Below are 17,380 nucleotides of genomic sequence, written 5' to 3' on the forward strand. Positions count from 1 at the left end.
ATCATTACTCACAAATAAATAAATAGAATTTAAAAAATATATATTTGTCCCTGCAGCAAATGTGCCACATAGAATTTCTAATCCTATATTTAAGACTAGATTTACTACTAATAAAAATGACTAAGAAATACCAAACCTTAACATCACTTATATCGGCATTATTCGTGCATCTCTTATAACCTCTACTATATATTTCTTCTTAATAATGAAATCTTCTGGACATTCCAACATCATACTATTTCAAGACTTTTAAGTATATTTTTTTTTATAATCTACAAGCAGAGATACCCGGCGTTGCCTGTGTTACATGCAATTGAAAAATGAGACTTTTCTGTTATATTTTCTGTAAGGAACTGGAATACATATGATTCGAATTTCATCAAAATTGCACATGAGGGTTCTTTCCCTCTTTACACACCCTAAAAAAATTCTAATCATGAGACATGTATCCCATACTATTGATCTTTATGCGTAAATTCCAAAATTTCAGTCTTCTGGAACCTGTAAAAAAGATTTTGCTCCTGCAAAATGGAGCTCATGGAGCTCTAAAATGTGGGAATGAAGACCCCCTTTTGGGGGTGGGGGTGTTAATGTCAACCAGAGAAGTTGAATTGTTGGGAATGTTTTTAACTTGGGCCTTATAGTATGCCTGTATATATGTGAGAGTATAGTCTCACTTTAATAGTTTCAGTATGAAATTGAAAGTATTTGAAATTACAGTAGCGACATGTTATTGTTTCACTTTTGACAGGTAATACTAAAATAGTGGAATAGTTTCAGTGTTAGAGTGAAAGTATCTGACATTACAGTAGAGTGATGTTATTGTTTCACTTTTGACACGTAATACTGAAATAGTGGAGGAGATATGATATTGCTGTGGGCTCGAACTATGCAGGAAGTTAAAAAGTCTTTGGGCCTAAGACACTAAAAGAATTTTGGTGGACCCTAAAAGAATTTTGCTCCTGAAAAATGAAACTCATGGAGCTGAAAAATGTGGGAGTTATTGGTGATGGGTGTATTAATGTCAACCAGAGAAGTTTAATTGTTGGGAATCTTTTTAACTTGTGTGTAATATGTATTGTTTGAATTTCTTTGAAATAGGAAATATATGTATGTTCACTGGGTTTGTAAAAGAGAGCAAAGCTACAGGAGAGCAAAAGACGAATGATCACAATAATTAGTCAGCTAGCGTAGCCTAGTCGTTACTACTCCCCAATGTAGGATTCTTCACCATACAGGTGACAGGCACAGCTTTAAGATGCATTATGGATCTATAGCAATTGGAAGGGCATGACCCAATTGAAACAACATTGTGTGACATTTGGAGTAAAGGGAACTGAAAGTGTCGCCTCTGAAGTTTGCAAATGATCACTATACCGATAGGTAACTGGGCAGAAAATATTTACAATCAATAAATGTCTTAGAACAATCAGTCACTCATCTGGGAAGGCCTTGAAATCAATGTTACCAACTGGGGACTACATGTGTCGCAGTGATAATAAAAAGACTCAAAGGAGGTCTACAACGAAATAATTTTACTCAACACTTTGCAAGTGAATCAGTGTAGGCAAAGATGAGTCTCATTTACTTGACAATTTATGCACCGCATTGCAGAAATCACAATGTAAGTATATCTGAAAGGATAGTCTTACACTGTTGTACCGTTGAATTACAAATAATGCTCATCTGTTATGTTCGGGTGACCCTATAGCTACCAATGGTACAACTGTATTTGTCTTTGCTTAGGAAAAATGACTAAATTGTGGGTATGAAGTCCCCATGAAGGGGTCATTGTAACTTCTAAGAAGAAAAAATTTTAGAAATATTACTTTATTTGTGTGTAATATGTATGGTTAAAATTTCATCAACATCAAAAATATATGAATTTTCATGGGGCTTATGGCCATTATGCATAGAATATAATTTCAAATTTCTTAAAAAGCCATTCAATACTTTTGTCGTAATTTTGGATAAGAAAACAAATGACTAATGTGTTTGTTTGTGTGCATATGTATGTGTGTGTGTGTATGGGTGTATATATGTATAGATATCTGTATGCATTTATATATGTGTACATATTAGATGTACACCTATATATATATATACATTTACTCATATGTATACATATACATGTATGCATACAGATCTATATCTATATATATATCTATACATATACGTGTACATATACATCTCTCTCTCTCTCTCTCTACATATATATATATATATATATATATATATATATATATATATATATATATATATATCATCATCATCGTTTAACGTCCGCTTTCTATGCTAGCATGGGTTGGACGATTTGACTGAGGACTGGTGAAACCGGATGGCAACACCAGGCTCCAATCTAATTTGGCAGAGTTTCTACAGCTGGATGCCCTTCCTAACGCCAACCACTCAGAGAGTGTAGTGGGTGCTTTTACGTGTCACCCGCACGAAAACGGCCACGCTCGAAATGGTGTCTTTTATGTGCCACCCGCACAAGCCAGTCCAGGGGCACTGGCAACGATCTCACTCGAAAATCCTATGGGAGCCAGTCAGGCGGTACTGGCAACGGCCACGCTCAAAATGGTGCATTCAGTTAGTGGAATAGTTTTATTTTTAAAGTGAAAGTATTTGACATGAGTGCTTTTGTTTCACTTTTAACACGTAATACTTAAATAGTGGAGGAGATATGATGTTGCTGTGGGTTCGAACTATACAAGAAGTTAAAAATTTTTTTGACTAAAACACAACCGGAACCCTAAGTAAGGCATGTGTAAAATTTGAATGAAATTGGTTGTGTAGTTCTCGAGTTTTAGGGAAGCACAGACAGACAGACAGACAGACAGACAAACATATTCTCATTTTTATATATATAGACTAGCAGAAATACCCGGCGTTGCCCGGGTTAAAGAGAATAATGAAATCTAAAAACGCCGTCTAGACTACGCAACCCTCAACTGTTAGTAGCTATGATACCATATTTCTACATTAATAACTCTCCAATCTATGCCAGCATGGAACATAGACATTAAGTGGAATGCCAGTCTCTCATCTGGGAAGGCGTTGAAATCAATGTTACCAACTGGGGACTATGTGTGTCGCAGTGATAATAAAGAGACTCAAAGGAGGTCTGCAACGAAATAATTTTACTCAACACTTTGTAAGTGAATCAGTGGAGGCAAAGATGCGTCTCATTTACTTGACAATTTATGCACCACATTGCAGAAATCACAATGTAAGTATATCTGAAAGGGTAGTCTTACACTGTTGTACCGTTGAATTACAAATAATGCTCATCTGTATGTTCGGGTTAAAATTTCATCAACATCAAAAATATATGAATTTTTATGGGAGTTATAGCCGTTATGCACAGAATATAATTTCCAAATTGCAGACAAAATTTACAATCGATAAATGTCTTAGAACAACCAGTTTCTCATCTGGGAAGGCCTTGAAATCAATGTTACCAACTGGGGACTACATGTGTCGCAGTGATAATAAAAAGACTCAAAGGAGGTCTGCAACGAAATAATTTTACTCAACACTTTGCAAGTGAATCAGTGGAGGCAACGATGCGTCTCATTTACTTGACAATTTATGCACCACATTGCAGAAATTACAATGTAAGTATATCTGAAAGGGTAGTCTTACACTGCTGTACCGTTGAATTACAAATAATGCTCATCTGTTATGTTCAGGTTAAAATTTCATCAACATCAAAAATATATGAATTTTCATGGGAGTTATGGCCGTTATGTATAAGAAAACAAATACTAATGTGTGTGTTTGTGTGCATGTGTATGTGTGTGATGGGTGTATATATGTATAGATATCTGTATGCATGTATATATATATGTATATATGTGTACATATTACATGTACATCTATATATATATATACATCTACACATATGCATACATATACATGTATGCATATAGATCTATATCTATATATATATCTATACATATACGTGTACATATACATCTATATGTATACATATACATCTCTCTCTTTCTCTCTCTCTAAAAGTATCTGTCATTACAGTATCGAAATGTGATTACTTCAGTTAGTGGAATAACGTGTACATATACATCTATATGTATATATATATACATCTCTCTCTCTCTTTCTCTCTCTCTGAAAGTATCTGTCATTACAGTATCGAAATGTGATTGTTTCAGTTAGTGGAATAGTTTCATTTTTAAAGTGAAAGTATTTGACATAAGTGTTTTTGTTTCACTTTTGACACGTAATACTTAAATAGTGGAGGAGATATTATGTTGCCGTGTGCTCGAACTCTGCAAGAAGTTAAACATTTTTTTTTTTACTAAAACACAACTGGAACCCTAAGTAAGGCATGTGTAAAATTTGAATGAAATTGGTTGCATAGTTCTCGAGTTTTAGGGATTCACACACACAGACAGACAGACAAACAGACAGACACACATTCTCATTTTTATATATATAGATTGTGCAATCCTTTCTATCATCAAAAGCAAACAAAACTAAATTTGGTCTAAACATATATTACTGCATGTTTTAGTTTGCTTTACATAGATTCGTAGGAAACTAAATTCTTTTCCCCTTTACAATAACTGAATAACAACAACACCAAGCATAGTTGTTGTTCAGTATTTTATTTCTGATACCGACATATATATTAATGTATATTAAAAGCATATATGGTTACATCAACAAACACATGAATAATGTGAAAGGAAACTACTTCCTGCCAGTTAATATTTTATAAGTTACTGCAAGCACTAGCCTTTATTCAACAAATCTCCTTGTCAAACAGTTTACTGATTAAAAAAAAAGAAAGTTCCTTATAGCATAGAGCTCCTTTTACATAAGACATATTTCATAAGACAAAAAAAAATACTTTAATAAAATATGAAGATTTCTAAAGATGTCTTTTATTAGTATTATAACAAAAGAAGTAACAGTATTTAATATTTTTAGTTCCTGTCAATGATAAAAACAACATTTACCAAATCAATACAAGTATATGACTGAGCTAAATGTTTCTATTTTAAAACATATTTTGAAATGAAAGCAAATGTTTACAGAAATCTAAAACTTAGTTTCTTTTGTATAGGTCTGTTTTACACTTTAGTTTAACCAATTTGTTTTTTTAATTATCTTTTCCTGTATAGAATTAGGCTGAGTTTGAAATCAAATTCATTATATCACTCTGTGTGTGTGTGTGTGTGTGTGTGTGTGTGTGTGTGTGTGCAGACATGAATGTATCTGGGATGGTTAAACACACAAAGATCCTCAACTCCTTGACTAAAAGAAAGCTATCTAACTAAATGGTAAAGCTTTACTGTTTAGTCAGATGACCTCCTTCTGTGTCTATAATCTGGTCTACTGCAGCTGGAATGCCCCCCCCCCCAGTGAATAAGCATATAACCTCCCCTCAAGCCTACCTGACACTTCCTCTCACTACTCCTACTGTGTACTGTTTAAGCCCTGCACTAACCACTGTCCAATCCTTCATCTCCAGAATGTTAACTCCCTGAAATCCCCATCCTACTTGTATTTTCCCAACTTAGAACTGCTTAAATTAAATATAAATCGTATTAACCTTCCCAGTTTCATGGGGGCTATGAGGATCACAGTTATAACTTGTACACACATGATGGAATGCATGATGAATGAGGCTTCTAAAACTTATCTTTGCAGATTTAATTGACAGGCTGATTATGCATATGTTCATTCAAACTACTGAGACTTTTACAAACTTTGCTATAGCAATCACAAGTAAGGATCATATCCCCATTTCAACATGGAAACTCTCAGATACATGTTTAAAATTAAAATCTGCTTGAATGCAACAAAACTGCAATTTAAACAAAGATTATTAGTTCATAAAAAATCTAATTTATGGCAATCTTTTAAAATTGTTCATATATGATGCTCAACTATTCTATGCTTAAAAGCACATGTTCGAGAGTAGTTAGGATTTCCCACTTGTTGGACAAGGGAAGTTATGTTATAAATCTCACCATAAAAGAGTAGCTTATGATTTTGGGCTGCATCCTATTTTAACCAACTGTTTTGGCCATATTACAAGGATCTAATGAGAAAGGACTCAATATATATGATGTAAGACCTAGACACTACAGAACTATTCTTTACTTTGTCATCCTGTTACACAGGAAAATGTCTGCCTCTTGAAACACTATATCTGGAAAGAATCAAAATGTTCGATGTACTTTATGTATGGAGCGCATGATTCAGTAATGTAGAAAAGAGTTTTAAGAACAACAGTGTCATGGGCACCAATCTTATTTTCCAAAAAAATCATAGGAGCTCCCTAACTACCGGTGTAGATTTTGAAATACAGAAATGATGTTCCTAATTTGAGCTTCAATCTCTTAATCTATCTTCATATTTATCTGTATAAAGAACTGAGATATGTAAAAGAGCAAACAGCTTTCAACATACACTGGTCTAAGCTAATACAAAAGTTTCACTTTTCTTACTGTTTATAGTCAAACCAAAAGTTTTTGCAGCAGCTGGAAAACTGTGTACAGTATGTTACATTCCAGAACAGAATCAATGGCAAAAAGATCATGTACTAGCTCAAGCATTGTCTTGAATTTTGCCTTGAATTACTACTAGTTAAAAACTTCTCATTAAGCATATTGTACATTCCATTGTATAATAGAATCCAAGACCAAATCATCCAATGTGTCTACTTCTGACAATAATAAGAGATGGTTCACATTAAATTTGGCTGTTAGTTCTAGTAGGTTGAGCAACTGAGCTAATGGTTCCTTGATGGTTAGATACTGACTGTTATTCTTTTACTAGTTTCAGTCATTGAACTGTAACCATACTGAGACATTGTTTTCTAGTTTATCTTTTATCTATTCCAGTCTTTGAACTGTGGCTATGCTGGGGCACCACTCCGAAGGATTTTAGTCAAAGAAACTGATTCCAGTATTTATTTTTTTTAGCTTGGTAGTTATTCTGTCAGTCTCTTTTTTTGTGTTTGTCCACCACCATCACCACTGGCAACTGGTAGTGGTGGGGAACAAACACAAACATATACATGTATACATATATACATGATGGGCTTCTTTCAATTTCTGTCTACCAAATCTGCTCAAAAGGCTGTGGTCAGACCAAGTCTATAGTGAAAGGCTTTTGTCTAAAGTTCCACATTATGGAACTGAACACAAGACCATATGGTTAGGAAGCAAGCTTCTTATTATGCAGACTCACCAGTTTATTAAACCTAGTATTTATTTTATTCACTGGTACTCATTCTCTCGATTTCAGAGGAATGAAAGGGAAAACAGATCTGGGAGGGATTTCGATGGAAACTAGGGATAGATGAGTGGTTGATGAGAGCTGTACAAGCCATGTAGAGAGATGCTACCACTAAGGTGAGAGTTGGCAATGAGTATAGTAAAGAAATCAGGGTACAAATAAGGATTCACAAAGGATCAGTCCTCAGCCCCCTTTTGTTCATCATAGTCCTCCAGGAAATCACAGGGGAATATAAGATAGGCTGCCCCTGGGAACTCCTCTATGCTGATGACTTTGCTCTAATTGCTGAATCACTACCAGAACTTGAGAAGAAGCAAGGTCTAGAATCGAATGGCCTTAGAGTTAACCTAGCAAAAACCAAAGTCTTAGTAAGTAGGAAGGCAGACAAACCACAAATACTTCAGATAGATAGCTCTGCTCGGTCTATAGAAAAGGTGTAGGTAGAAACTCCACAAGATGTACTTGGCGTAAGCTATGGCTACATAAAAGGTGCAGCAATATTAGAGGAAGGTTAACAGGGAAGGTAGTTTTGTGTGTGGAAGGTGCACAGGTACAATTAACACTGAAAATGTACAGAAAATAGATTTCATCAAATGCCAGGGGGGAAAACTAGAAGTAGCCGACCGCTTCCGTTACTTAGGTGACCAGGTCAGTAGCAGAGGGGAGGGGATGCTCCGAGAGCATAGCTGCTAGAATAAGAATAAGCTGAGCAAAGTTCAGAGAGCTCCTACTTCTGCTGTTAACAAAGGGCCTCTCCTTCAGAGTGGAAGGCAGACTATATGATGCCTGTGTGCGAACAGCCATGCTACATGGCAGTGTAACATGGGCCGTGACTGCTGAGGACAAGTGTAGGCTAGAAAGAAATAAAGCTAGTATGCTCCACTAGATGTGTAATGTCAGTGCGCATGCACGACAGAGTGTAAATGTCCTGAGAGAAAAGTCAGGCATAAGAAGCATCAGATGTGGTGTACAAGAGAGATGAGTGCATTGGTATGGTCATGTGATGTGTATGGATGAGGACAACTGTGTGAAGAAATGTCGCACTCTAATGGTGGAGGGAAGCTGTGGAAAAACATAGACCAAGGAAGACATGGGACGAGGTGGTGAAGCACGATCTTTGAGTGTTGGGCCTCACAGAGGCAATGACAATGACCAAGACCTTTGGCTATATGTTGTGCTTGAGAAGACCCATCAAGCCAAGTGAGATCATAGTCATGGCTGATGCCAGTGTTGTGTAATCGGCCTGTTAAAAGCACCCTTCAATTGTTAGGCAATATGCTGTGCTTGTGAAAACCTGTCAAGCCAAGTGAAATCATAGTCATGGCCAATGCCAATGCTGTTTGACAGGCACCCCTGCTGGTGACACATAAAAAGCACTGCTTGAGTATTGGCCTCATGAAGGCAGTGACAGGTGACTAAGACCTGTTATATTTTCTGCTTTCTTTTCTGCACAGTAAAATATTTACTGTTTTTAAAATTCAAGAAAAATTTCCTTTTTATTTATTTTTCAATTAAGACAGTTTCCAAATGACTCCCTTTTAACTGAGGTTATATTAAAACAAATAGTTTCCAATAACATTTAGTTTATTTACATATTTTATTAAATAAATACAACAATTCTGTGTTTATATGTGAATACATATTTTATGGATAAGTGGGTGTTTGTGAACATATTTTATATTGATTCAAACTATCAAGTCACTACTTACCACTGCACTTGTTGATGACAAATGTCTTTGGACGTTGTCCAGCTTGTCAAGCTGTAATTGGGTTACTGTCTTTTCTGAAATTATGAATAAAAAAAAAATGTATATCCTGTGTATGTACGCATATATATATATATATATATATATATATATATATACATGTGTGTGTGTGTGTGTGTGTGTGTGTGAATACATTTCAAGTTACAAAGTAGAGAAAGAATATTTCAACATGCAGAATAGTAAGCATATATAATGAAGAGAGTGAGAGAGAGACAGACAGACATAGAGAACATGTAGACGTTGCTGGAAAAAAAAAAAGTCTTGGTGTGCACACCATTAATGTAACCCTGTGTAATTTGGGACTTTGCATGGTTACGTATAGAAATATAAACAAACTAATGTACACACAAACATACTCATTTGTTTTGAAGGTTATGTTTCATGTATTAAATATACTCATCCATCTGCTATAGAGAATGGGGGCTAATGCAGAATCGCACCTCTCCTTGAAAAATGCATTTTTGGGGGAAATAATTTTTCAGATTCCTACGTTTTAGATGTTGGAGATTATGAATATGCAAAAAACACATTTTTTAAATTTCACCCAATTTTAAATTTTGAACTTTTTCATCCATTTATTTATTTGTCAATTTATCTATTTATCTTTGTTTATTCATAAAATATATTTGTCAACTAAATGTGGTGGTCCTATAGAAGACAGTGTTACTGTTGTTTTTAGCCCCAGGAAGACATTCATATCTGTCTATCTCTTTATACACATATATTTATATGCTTATTAAATTTAAAATTTTGAAAATGTGGTTCCTTGCATATTTGTAATTTCCATCATCTAAAGCATTGGAAAAACATTTCGAAAAGGCTTGGAATTTTAAATTGGTGGGGGGGGGGGGGTCGATAAAAAAAGTATATTTGTAATCTCCGACATCTAAAACGTAGGAATGCAGAAATTTTTTTTCCGAAAAAAGGCATTTTTCTAGGAGAGGTGCTATTCTACATTAGCCCCAGAGAATGAATCAGACAGAAGGTGACAGTTAGCCAGAGAGAGACAAAGGTGAAGAACAGCCAGTCTCACTCAGGAAGAACTGGACACAAGAAGATTAAACAATACATTAAGGTTATCAAATCAATCACAAGAAGTGAGACAAGAGAGACAAGTGCAAGAAGACAGGGTCATAAACATCGAAATGAAAAGGAGCACCTAATTGCACAAAGGAGGGATATCCAAAGAGAGAGAGCAGCACAAAAGTGCCAAGATGAAACAGAAGAACAAGCAGAGTGAAGAGAGAATATCTAAGAATGACAGCATCGCAAAGGCGACAAAATGAAATGGAAGAGGAAGCAGCACAAAGGAGAGAAATCGAAAGAGAACATCGAGGAGAAGAAACGAAGAATAATGGTTAATACTGAAACGGACCATCCAAAACAAGGTGAACTCAGTGCTGGTAGGGTTTTCACTAGAAACATGGTGGTGAAGCAATTACTGAGATAAAGGTTGAAATGTTTTTATTTTAATTTTATTTTCCATATCATTTTCATGCTGTCATTTCTGACAGCACAGGTACACTAGTAGATATATAATTTTTAAAAATGTGAAAATATTATTTATGTAATGCACGCACTCCTTAAATTTTTAGCCATATGTAGAATATTCTTGGAATATTTTTGTGCCACTGTCTCTTTCCTTTACTTTGCTTCACTTTTAATTTTTTTCTCTCCCTCTCTCTCTCTCTTTCCCTCCAATACTCTCCTCTGTTTCTCTAATCCTTCTGACTCTTCCTCTCTCCTCCCACTATCACGTGACCCATGATGACCTTAGGCAGTGTCATCCTTTTTCGCCTAGCCTTCAACTAGATCAGTCATGATTCTCTGTGCTCCTCACTCTACCCCTCCTGTGTCTATAGTCCTTTAGAACAGTTTTCATTTCTCCTTTGCATTACCCCCTTTTGTCTGTCTTGCAGCCTCACGGCTTTTTTTGTTGTATATTATTATTGTTGTTTTTGTCTGGCCCTAAGCCTTTCTTCTGTCCACTAATGGTCTCATCTTGAGCCTATCTCGTTTTGTTGTGTTTTGATCCCATTCCCAGCAATTTTCTTGAAGGTGCCTTCAGAGTGGAAGCAATATTATCGATAATGGCCGAAACTGCATCTGACTCTCTGGCTGATAACTGATGAGGAGTTGGTGACCTTCTGTGTTTTCTGTTCATATATGTATTTAGTATATGTTCATTTGTTTATTTACTAAATGTTGTTTTGAATTATATATATATATATATATATATATATATATATATATATAGGTATGTCAAATTTTCCGTTTGTTGTCTTCTTTTTATTTAATCCTATAAGTATATGTTTGTATATATATATATATATATATATATATACACACACACACACACACACACACACACACACACACACACACACACACACACACACACACACAAACTAAAGCATTACAATATATAGGAAATCAGTGTTTTATAGAAAGTGGTAGCAATGCCAAAGAACATTAAATGTAAAAAAATTATAATATACTGAAATACTACTTCAGAAATATTTAATTAGACCTGATATTTTGAGTTATCCAATATTTCAAATAAAAAATAATTTTTAACTCACAATATTAAGACTAATTACATATTTCTAAGGTAACAATATCTTTGTTATTGTTATTTTTAATATTTAATATCCTACAAGAATAATATAAAGCGACTATTAAGGACATCAGGCTTTAATAGTAGATCACAATATTTGTTTCTGCAGTGCACACCAGCTTTAAGTTGCTGAATTTATATTCATATACTATTATACAAGATTGTTCTTTATAGTTACTATATAGTTGAATAGTTTTCAGTAACAGCCATGTGTGGGTGCTTTATCAGGTAGAATACAATATATGTATGTATATATATATATATTACATACATTACACATACACACATTATGAAATGAAAGTTGACTTAATAATGAGGACGTTCATGATAGAATTTTACTATGTTTTAAGGTTACCACCAGCCATATATTAACCCATGCAGTATCTCCCAAAGATTGCATTAAACTCTACACAATATATATGAGAATATATAACAAAAACACATCATCAAGTAACTGTAAGATAGTTCAACACAATTAAGTGAACTATCTACATTCATTTCAAATTTTAGCACATGGTCAACAAGTTCAGGAAGTGGGTGAGTCAATTACATTGATCCCAGTGCTCAGCTGGTACTTATTTTATTAACCTCCAAAAAGATGAAAAGGCAAAGTCAATCACAACGGAATTTGAATTCAGAACATAATGACAGATGAAATGCTGCTAAGCATTTTGCCCAGCATCTTAACGAATTTGTGAGTTCGCGCCCTCAGTAGACCATCCATATTAACAAGCAATACCTGTATCTAAAATATCCACAATAAAAAACATGGCTTGCACAGCACCACACTATCTTACTGGCCAGACATAAAAATTACCAAAAACATAGCAATACCAAAATCATTGGGTTTTACATATGGTTGCACATCAAAGATTGTAGTGGCTTGACTGCCAGGATATCCAGAGTAACTTCTTTTAACAATCTGTATTTAGTATGGCTTTACACAAATTCATTGGCCTTTCAGCATTGTAAATTTTTCTAAGTATTTCCTGTGCAATAATGCACAGGAACTCAGACCTCATGTTAGGTCTTATTTTTGTTCATTAAGCTAACCAACTGAGGAGTGCCAGTTTAGTTGCTAAATGATCCAACCATGGAGCATGTTATATTTGATTACAATACCAATGACTTTCAGGAATGATGTCATGTACATGCATGCATGCATGCACGCGCACACACAACTGCTAGATTGTGTCAAACAAATGCAAGACAAATGCCCAATAAACGTTGCAGAGTAGATGGTTTAAAACCAAATTTTTACTTCACAACTCAAGTTTCACACCAAAACATGGTTTTGGTGGTATATCTATATTTGTTGATGTGGTCACATGCTTATTGCCTGTTATTTCTTCTGCTTCTTCAATATCTTTTTGATGAGGGGCTGTGTTTTTAATTTGCTTATTCATTCCCTATCTATTAGTTAAAGCTGTTCCTTCCTTAATTTCATTTGGTATGTTTTTTGGTCAAGTTTGTTTTGGTCAAAATTTTGAGAATTTTCAAATATATCTATAAGCTAGTTTCACAAAAGAGAAATTAATTAAGGACATATCAATTGGAAATGATATGAGCAAAGCTGAGGAATTTTGATCTTAGTAAGTGGTTGCAGGAGATGCAGCTCAAAGTCGTAAAGTCAGCTGAAGAGTCAATGAAAACAGGCCTCTGTGAATGAGAACAAAATGGAAATTTTGAGGCTAAACACCTGTCACCAGGAACCAATTCAAATTGGTACTGAACCTTTCCAGAAACTGAAAAGTTTGTGTATATAGACAGTAACATTTCAAAGACAGCTGCAACAGAATTGGATGTGAGATCTAGGACTGTCAGAGCCTAGTACACTTTCAACAGTCTTTGACCAGTCTGGAACTCCAAGCCCTGAACTCTGCATCTTGAATTCCAACATCAAGGCCGTCCTTCTTTATGATTCAGAAACTTGGAAATAATGCTTTAGGAGTATTTGTGTGTGTGTCCACTATTCCACTGGATAGTGAATATATAGTACAAGATTAACCGTGCTATAGGAAATAGAATGAAAACAATATATCCCTGTAAATTTAATAAATCTTTAGGTTTATTACCAAATTCAACAGACACTCGAAGAATGCCAGGGAGTACGATGACTACAACAACCAGCAATCAGTGTACAACCATAATTCCTTGCGTCAAAGATTTCAAAACACTGGAAATCTAAAATCTATTTATCATAGATCTTTTTGTAACAAAGCAAAAAGAAAGTTTAGGTGAGTAAGTTTGTGTCCTAATATTTCACAAACCTATTGTGATTTACAAATCTCACACAACAACAATGATAAAATAACAAATTACAGTCCAGTATATTACTGATACCTTTATTATTATGTTTTGTTTTTCTGTTTTACCAAGGAGACTACTGGCTCAACCAATCAGCACACACATACAACCACATAAATACAGTGTGAGAGAGTGACGTGGGAGAGAGAAAAAGCTCTGATAAATTGTATAAACCAAGAACTTCTCATATTTAGACATCTTTTAAGTCATCACAAAGTAAGAGTTGATTTTGTTTAAAAGAAGAACTTGTAAAGAAAGCAGTAAGCTACAAATAGTTCAACTGTGTAACAATAAGGAATTCATAAGAACACTGGTGGCAAACTCAGCTGAAAATATTATTATTGACAGCCAACATCAATAGTTTAGAGAGAATTATACTGAAATAATTTTATTACACATGACAACCAAAGTCAAAACAAGCCATTGACAAAAATTAAATTAAGATTCAGCATATTAGAAATGAACATTTCATAAATGAGTTGAGGAAACAAAAACATTAAGGTTATTTTGGGGATAAAATAGTGCTTTTTTTTTAAAAATATAGACAAATTATAAATGCACAAAATAAGTAATGAAATTACAATGAGAAAGAAAATATAGAATGATAAATGGTGTATTTCTTAAAACTTCCAATTATCAAAAAAAAAAACAACAACAAAAAACAGGTATGGCCGATAAGCAAAACTACTGAATGGAGTATTGCAATTATTTACAGGTGTACCAAGGTAAGGAGATTACTGACTCAACCAGTTGGCACACACATACAACCACATAAATACAGTGTGAGAGGAGTGAAAAGGTGAGAGAGAAAGAGTTCTGATAAATTGTATAAACCAAGAACTTCTCATATTTAGACATCTTTTAAGTCAAAACAAAGTAAGTGTTGATTTAATAGATGCTTAGAAGAACTTTTAAAGAAACTGCACAAATATGTTTGTATTAGCATACATGTGACTGTGGAGGAAAAAAAAAACTCAGAAAGATCTGAATATTTATATGAAGTGGTTAATATGAACCAGCTCCACTGAGAGCTACTAAATATTAAGTAAACAAGACCTATATGCATCAATGAGGAATATGTATTGAAATGATAGAATAAATTGGAATTGCCAGTTCGAAAAATTGAAAAAGAAAAGAAAGGAATCTGTAAGTAATTTGACCAACTGATGTCATAATTGTTCCCTTACATATTTCATTGATTCCATAATGATAGATAGACAACGTATGACACTTCATAAAAGGGATAGGGATCAGAAGTTTGTATTATTACATTTACATATGTAATAAATAATGAAATTACATTTAAGAATTTAGTTTGGTATATTGTATATTGGTATAAGTAAATATACAAGTGTGTGTTTACACACACATGCACAACACATACACAAAGTTGAGGGTTTTACTTATTTATTTTGTACTTGTGTTAAAATATCCAGTAGAACATAAAAAGATCAACTCAGGAAACCTTGAAATTTAATATATATATATATAATTAATTACAGAATAAAACCATTAGGTCATCGACTCAAAAAGCCACAACCCACCAATGACCACATATAGGAAGTACAGCATAAACCACAAAACCAAAGCAGCAAAGGGAAGTAAAAATTTTATACGTAAGAATAAAATCGATTAAAAAATATAATAGAATAACATAAATAAATAAACTGCGATTAAAAGGTGATTAAAAATATTATAGAGCGGTACAGATATAGTGGAATAAAAATATATATATATATATATATATATAGAAAATATAATATAGAAAAAACAATAGAATAAAATAAATACATAGGGAAACTTAGTAAAATAGTTTATTCATTGAGATTAATGGCTAATAAAAGAAGTTTAAGTTTAAATTGTACGAAAGTTCATTACTTCCCTCAGGACAGCAAATTTAGCAGGTAAAATTCAATGTCGTAATTCATACACAGGAATACTGAAGTACGCGGGACGACATAACACAACATCCAATGTGTAACAAGGTAAAATCCATATTTCACCATCAAGGTTATTTAAGTCCAAAAAAAAATCAAGGCACATAAGTCGATACATTTAAACCAACATCCAGCAGGTAACATCGGTAAAATCAATTCATAATTTAACATCATTTACAAAGGATTACAAATATAGGTTGGAATACAAACAAAACACCTATGGCCATTTCGGGGGTACATCACCGTATTTAGAGCACAAACTAGTGATGACCTCTTCTTTAGGGTAAAGAACACAAACATCAACAAAGGCACACCAGTAGAAAGAAATTATATTATGAGAGCAAGCTTATATAGATAATATGGACTAGTCCTAAAAAAAAAAAAAAAGAAAAAAAAAATTATTTTTAATATACCCTTTAGAATAGTCAAGCAGGTTTAGTAACTAATTAAAACTACCAGGTTTCAAATCCAACGTAAGCTATGATAATAAATAAATACTAACCATTGTATCCATATTTTTATTATTATTTTTATATCTATATATTTGTCTTTTTATTTTAATTTTTATTTCTATCATTACTATTATTATCACCATTACTACCATTATTACCACTACTAATACTATTACTTTTGTTCTTATTTTTATATAGTTTTAGGAAGGTGGAGGAAAATTTATGAATGCAAAAAGGGATTACCTCAATAAAGTTAGTCAAGGTTTTTGGCCCAAAAGACCTAAGAATGGAAAGGGATTCCCTAATACATAATAAACACTTGCTAATATTAGCCTTAAATTGGGGGGTTCTAGATAGGATTGACCATTTAAGAGAATACTTCTTATTCCTCCTCTTGAGGTCATGCAGGTAAGAGGCAAGTGTAGTGGAATTATAATATTTCTCATTTGAGAAAGAACTCATGTGCGCTCTATACCTGGCTTTAAAATTCACTGAACTTCCAATATAAAACTTATTTTGTTTGTCCTTGTCTCTGACTATGCATTTATACATGACGTTTGTGGACAAAGAAAGTCCGCCGAGAGGACATAAAAAAGGGTCCCTACAGTTACATCATTTTTTACGGCCACCCTTAAAGTTATTTCCAACATCATTAACGGCCTTTTAGTCGAGCAAATCGACCCCAGGACTTATTCTTTGTAAGCCTAGTACTTATTCTATCGGTCTCTTTTTGCCGAACCGCTAGGTTATGGGGATGTAAACACACCTGCCTCGGTTGTCAAGCGATGCTGGGGGGGGGGGGGGGACAAACACAGACACACAAACATATACACGCACATACATATATACGACGGGCTTCTTTCAGTTTCCGTCTACCAAATCCACTCACAAGGCTTCAGTCGGCCCGATGCTATAGTAGAAGACACTTGCCCAAGGTGCCACGCAGTGGGACTGAACCCAGAACCATGTGGTTGGTAAGCAAGTTACTTACCAAACAGCCACTCCTGCGCCTATATATATATA

This window comes from Octopus bimaculoides, chromosome 1 (genome assembly GCF_046866305.1).
Source record: "Octopus bimaculoides isolate indiv1 chromosome 1, ASM4686630v1, whole genome shotgun sequence".
In the NCBI taxonomy this organism is placed as follows: domain Eukaryota; kingdom Metazoa; phylum Mollusca; class Cephalopoda; order Octopoda; family Octopodidae; genus Octopus; species Octopus bimaculoides.